This window comes from Suricata suricatta, chromosome 11 (genome assembly GCF_006229205.1).
Source record: "Suricata suricatta isolate VVHF042 chromosome 11, meerkat_22Aug2017_6uvM2_HiC, whole genome shotgun sequence".
NCBI classification, from domain to species: domain Eukaryota; kingdom Metazoa; phylum Chordata; class Mammalia; order Carnivora; family Herpestidae; genus Suricata; species Suricata suricatta.
Window position 1 is genome coordinate 108602 of NC_043710.1, and position 6289 is coordinate 114890.

Below are 6289 nucleotides of genomic sequence, written 5' to 3' on the forward strand. Positions count from 1 at the left end.
GGGGAGTGGCTGCCTGCACCAGGACGGCTCTTCCCCTGAGGGCCGCTGATCCAGTGTGAGGATGAGCCAACCGCCATTGATTTCTTTTCCCGTTATTTGTCTGAGGAGTGCGAAATGCCTCCTGGGAGGCTCCAGGGGCCCCCTGAGAGTTTCATTTGGATCTGGAGCCCCACGATCCTTGGGCCCGATGTGCCCCACCCAAAAAAGAGGCCATGATGAGGTTTTGCCGGTTGAGATATTGTGACTTATATTAAGAAATATGTATTTCTTTATCCTCATTTCTGGCACAGAACCCCTGAAACCGCTGGAATTTCTGAAGTGATAAAGGTGTCTTGTGTTGTTATTGAGGTGACTCTTGGACCCGCCCCTGAAGATGAGGACAGGTCACCAGGAGAACCGGCCCCGGGTCTGGAAAGGGGCTGAAGATTGACTTCAATCGTCAAAGGCAACAAGCCAGTCCGTCATCCTCCATAAAACCCAAAGCACAGTTTTGAGAGCTCCTGGCTTGGGGAACGTGTGGAGGTCATGGGAGAGGGGTGAGCATGGACACTCCAAGCCGTTTCTTCAGCCCTCGCCTGGGGCCTCTTGCCCACCTGGCTGTCCCTGACTCATTCCAACCGGTGATCTAGTAACAGGTTTCCCCGAGTTCTATGAGCTAGGCTAGCGAATTAACAGACAAAAGGAGGAGGTCATGGAAATCTCTGATTTACAGCCACTTGGTCAGAAGCACAGGTCACAATCGGGCCATGTGACCTGCATCTGCAGGGGTGATGGGGGATATAGGGACAGTCTGTAAAACTGAGCCCTTACCTGTGGGGTCTCACGTTATCTCTGGGTAGACAGTATCCGAATGGAGGTGAATTCTTGGGATGCCTGGGTGGCTCAGTCAGTTAAATGACCAACATCCGTCCAGGTCATGGTCTCATGATTCATGAGTTCAGGCCCTGCATCAGGCTCTCTGCTGTCAGCACAGAGCCTGTTTCATTTCCTATCTGCCTCTCACTCTGCCCCTCCTCTGCTAACGGTGCTCTTTCAAAAATAAATAAACATTTTTTTTAAAAATGAATGGAGTTAAATTCGTAAACACCCTGCTCATGTCAGACATTTGCTTAATATTGTGTGGGCAGCCCTGCCACACACACGTTGGAATTGGGTTGTTAACCTTAAAAAAATAAAACTGCCAGGGGCGCCTGACTGGCTCAGGTCATGATCTCACGCGTTGTAGGTTCCAGCCCTATGCTGCGCTCTGTGCTGACAGCTCGGAGCCTCAGATTGTGTCTCCGTCTCTCTCGGCCCCTAGCCGCTCATGCTTGCTCTCTCTCTCAAAAATAAATTTAGAAAGCAATAATAATAATTAAACTGCCAGTTATTTTCCCAGCAAATGGGCTTACTTGGGAACAGCAGAAAGTCACAATTCTATATAATCACTGAAGCCCCCAGGACAGAGAGGAGAAAAGCCCTTTTCGTGGAATGCAGACAGGGTGTGGAGGGGTTGGGTGTGGTGGGTGGGTGGTGTTGTTCTAAACTAAAAGCCCATTGGGATAAAGTGGCATCTGAAAGTATAGTGGCTTCTCATTGGCTGGGTTGTGACGGTCTCTCATTGGCTGGGCTGTGACGGTCTCTCATTGGCTGGGCTGTGACGGTCTCTCATTGGCTGGGCTGTGAGGGCCTCTCATTGGCTGGGCTGTGATAATTTCTCATTGGCTGAAGAGGGAAGAGAGAAAACCCTCTTTCCTGGCCTGGGGCTGTAAAGCACTGGTTTCTTTCCGTTAGGAATACAAAGGCATTCCGGGTCTGAGTTGTGGGCGTGGGAGCTCCTCCTGTTGGCCTCCGCTGTTAGCCAGGTTTCCTATACTCCTTTTCACTGGCTCCAGGAAGCTAATTTACATTTTGATCTGGGCCTTGAGTCCCTCAGTTCCTAAGTTATCTAGGGTTCCCCACTCCCGGGTCAATTATGCCTAAATGTAGAGAAGTGATCCCAGCGCTCCAGGGGCTGCAGGAGACGGAGTGGAAAGAGGGATCAGGGGCTGGGATGGACACCTACGGATGCAGCCACACCCCTGGGCACACAGACAGATTACATGTCACCTTCAGGATGACATCAGGCTCGATAACCTGAGAGATGTCTTGTAGGAGAGGTGATCTACTTCCACGGAAATTGGGAGTCCATTCTAAGCAGGGCCACAACTAAGTTACAATTAAATCCTGTAAAACATCAGGACACCTGAGTGGCTCAGTCAGTCAAGCGTCTGTCTCTGTATTCTGGATCCACGTTTCCAGGTTGTCACTCAGCCCCTCCCTGGAATCCCCTGTTCAGGGTTCAGCGGTTTCCTGTACTTACTGTAACAGGGTGATGATAAAAACCACCAAATGCCGAATAGAAGCGAGGCAAGATTTTATTTACAGCCAGGCCAAACCTGATCTCCCTGGTGTTAAGGAGCAGAAAATGGCCCTGAACAAAGGTGGCAGTGAGCTTATATTGACTTTAGCAAGGTATCAAACATCATCATTTAGTTAACCAATTGGAGTTCACAGCATTTCAGGACACCCAGTCACATTTTTACAAACAGACAGTAGTTCGGGCAGGACCCTATCAGTTTTAAAGTTCTTTGTTTTAAGAGGGTCTTGCAATGACCAATTACAGTTAGGCACTCCAGGTTCTGTGAGATAGTGACTCCGTGACTTCCCACACGTGTGCTTTGTCTGGTCAGCTTCAAACGCGGGGGGAGTGCAATTTGCGACCTAAGTTGTCTGTTTAGAAAGCAGGCAAATTATAGGCGAGGTTAGTGCCTTCTGATAATTCCAACAGAGAGCCACATAGCAGTCACCACGTGGTCAGAACAGTGAACAGAGGGGCGCCTGGGTGGCTCAGTTGATTGAGCATCTGACTTTGGCTCAGGTCATGATCTCACAGTTCGTGGGTTCAAGCCTCATGTTGGGCTCAGTGCTGACAGCTCGGAGCCTGGAGCCTGCTTCTGATTCTGTGTGTCCTTCTCTCTCTGCTCCTCCCCTGATCACACTATCTCTGTCTCTCAAAAATAAAAGTTAAAAAAAAAAAAAAAGAACAGTGAACAGAGAGATACATTTACAAAGCAATTTACAGAAGCCAAAAGAGCAAGTTAATGGTTTTCAATTTTTACTCAGTTTGCTAACCTACAACACTTACCACGTCTGGGTCCCCCAGTCAGGTGTCACTTGGAACCCACTCTTGTGTTGAATGCAGACTGTCGAGGTCCCTGTGTGGTTCTGTTGTCCTGAAGGCTGCCCCCACTGAGCAAGCCCATGTGCACACCTGGGCAGTCAGGGGCAGGGAGGGAGAGAAGCTGGCCCTGTGTCCGATGTGGGGGGAGGTCAGGGACTGATGCCTGTCGGCCCCAGCGGGGTGCCCCCAATCTGAGTCCTGATGTGCTGCACGCACCAGTGGCTGTGGGGTGCGACCCCCACCACGGGCCATTTGGAGCCACTGACACGCTGTCCCTGCTTGAGGCAGTAGCTCACCCGTGTGACCCGTGAACCGTTCCACCATGTGGCTGCTGAAGATGTCCCCTCGCTTGCACAAAGGTAAAATGTACTGATGTCATTCCTCAGGGATGTTTTGCATAATCATTATTTTTACTCATTTATTTATTTTAAATTTTTTAATGTTTATTTTTGAGAGAGAGGGAGACAGAGTGTGAGCAAGTGAGGGACAGAGAGAGAGGGGCAGGCTCCAGGCTCTGACTTGTTAGCATAAGCCCCACACGGGGCTTGAACCCATGAACCCTGAGATCATGACCTGAGCTGAAGTTGGACACTCAACGGACAGCCATCCAGGCGCCCCATTTACTCTCGTTTATTTAATTTAAAGGGAATAGGATTTAAGTTTTTAACCAGGTAAAATTTGCATAACACAAAAGTTTGCCATTTTACCCCACGAAAGTGCACGATTTCCGTGGCTTTTCGTATTTCTTGGTGCGTGCAGCTCTCACAAGCACGTGACCCCGCGTGTTCTCCCCATGGCAAACGAAACCAGGCACTCATGAAGCAGGGCCCACATCTGCTGAACCCTACTTCCTAGAAGGGCCTCTCCACTTTCCGTGTGGTTGGATTTCCCTTCTGTCACTCGTTCCGAGTAAGTGCACGCCTGCAAGACTCGGTCTCCAGCCTGCCTCCCCTCGCTGAGCGCATGCACTCAGGGCTCATCCACATCACTGCGCTAATCAGAACTGCCTTCCTTTTGATGGATATTGTACTATAAGGGTATCATGTATTTGCTTATTTAGTCACCAATTTACGGACATTCTTTTGGCTCTTATGCATAATGCTGTGGGAAACCCTTGTGTGCAAGTTTTTGTGTGAACATGTTTTTACTGCCCTGCGGTGCATTCCCAGGCGTGGAAGGACTGAGTCACATCAGAACGTTCTGAGGAGCTGCCAGCCTGTTTCCACCAGCATGGATGACAGCTTCCATTTCTCCAATTAGAGCTGTCCCACTGATTGTCTGTGCTGTGTCCTGTGGCACACGGGTCTTTGGTGAGTGCTGCGTGAGCATGCCTCTCTGCTCCGCGTGGGCCTGCAGAATGTCTGGGCAAGTGTTGGTCCTTTCACTCACCGGGCTGTTCATCTCGTTGTGGTTGAATTGTAACAGTTCTTTCATATTCTGAACACCAGTCCCCTGTTGGATACAGGAATTCCCTATTTTGCTGGTCGCCTTCGCACTTTCTTGAGAGTGTGCTCCGAGGCACAACCGTTTTAATTTGCCGACCTGTGATTTATCTGTTTTTGTTTGTTGCTTGTCTCGTATTTAAGAAGCCCGTTGCCTAATCCAAGGTCATAAAAATTTATACTTCTATTTCTGTCTAACGGTTCTGTAGTTTTAGCTCTTCTATGGGGTCTTTGAAACATTTTGAGTTAATAGTTGTGTGGTTTGTAAGATAAAGGTTCAGCGTCATCCCTTCCCAGGTGGATATCAGTTGTCCAGTCCAGAGCCATTTTGGAAAGGTGTTGGCCCCCTTGTTGAAAGTCAGTTGATCCTAGAATATAGGTTTATTACTAGACTCTAAATTCTGTTCTGTCCTCACGCCGGTGCCACACTCTCTGGATTACCACAGCTAGTTAGGAAGTTTTGAAGTAACGAAGTGTAGGCCTCCAACTTTGTTCTGAGTTTTCCAGATTGTTTTGGCCTGATGATCGTATGTGAATTTTAGGATCCGCTTGTCCATTTCTGAAAGAAAAAAGGAAGAAAAGAACAACAAAGAACGCAGTGGGAATTTTGATGGTGATGACAGAACGATATCAAGGTTTCAGGGGTGTGCGCATGGGTTGGCTTTCGTTTCTCTGTACCTGTTTAATTCCTTTCGGCAACGTTCTGTAGCTTCCAGCACACAAGTCTTGCGTGTCTGTGGTTAGATTTCTTACCAAGCATCTCATGGTCATGACACTAGCGTAAACGGAATTGTTTTTGCGGTTATATCGTAGGGTGCTCGTTGCTGGTGATTTGCGTGATTTGACTTTGTCACCGGCAATCTTGCTAATCTCTTCCATCTCTTCAGAGGTTTGGTTAAGATTTCCCATTACAAGGTGGTGTTATCTGCATGTAGCGATAGTTTCACTTTTTCCTTTCCGATCTGGATGCCCCCATTTTCTTGCCTTGTTGCCCAGATTGGAGCTTCAGTCCGATGCTGGACGTACGTGGAGTGAGCGCACACCGTCTCGTCGCCGTGTTCTGGGTCTTGGGGGGAAAGCGCTCAGCCTTTCACCATGGGGTGTCATCACGTGAGCTGTGAGTTGTCCACGGGTGTCCTTTCTCAGCTTGAGGAGTTTCCCTCCTATTTCTAGTTGTGTGTGTGTGTGTGTGTGCGTGTGCGTGTGTGTGTGCGTGTGCGTGTGTGCGTGTGTGCGTGTGCGTGTGTGCGCGCATGTGTTTATCATGAAAGGTTCTGGATTTTGTCAATACGTTTTCTGCAGGAACTGAAATGATCACATGGTGTTTTCTCTTCATTCTTTTGATATGGAGTATTATAGTGCTTGAGTTTTTAAAGTTGAAGTAGAGTCGACACACAGTGTTAACACTGGTTTCAAGCATGCAGCGTAGCGGTTCCACAAGTCTTTACTTTCTGTCCATTACGCCGGCTCACCACCAGTGGAGCTGCCACCTGTCACCGTACAACATACGACAGTGTCATTGACCACATTCCCTATGCTGTGCTTCTCATCTAGGGACTCATTCATTCCGTAAGGGGAAGCCTGGACCTCCCACCCTCCCTTCACTCATTTTGCCCATCCCCCCACCTTCCTTCCCTCTGACAAC

The 6289-nt window shown here is 48.8% G+C and overlaps 1 long non-coding RNA gene and 1 pseudogene across 1 annotated transcript; one reads left to right on the top strand and one right to left on the bottom strand.

Annotated features, from left to right (window-relative positions):
* Positions 1 to 3816: 3816 nt before the first annotated feature.
* LOC115306007 lies at positions 3817 to 6157 on the bottom strand. Its single transcript, XR_003915128.1, has 2 exons — positions 5323 to 6157; positions 3817 to 5203 (listed from the first exon to the last, which is right to left on the bottom strand). It is a non-coding gene; the product is annotated as an uncharacterized LOC115306007 (long non-coding RNA).
* Positions 5504 to 6289, top strand: part of LOC115306002 — an 8870-nt pseudogene continuing 8084 nt past the window's right edge.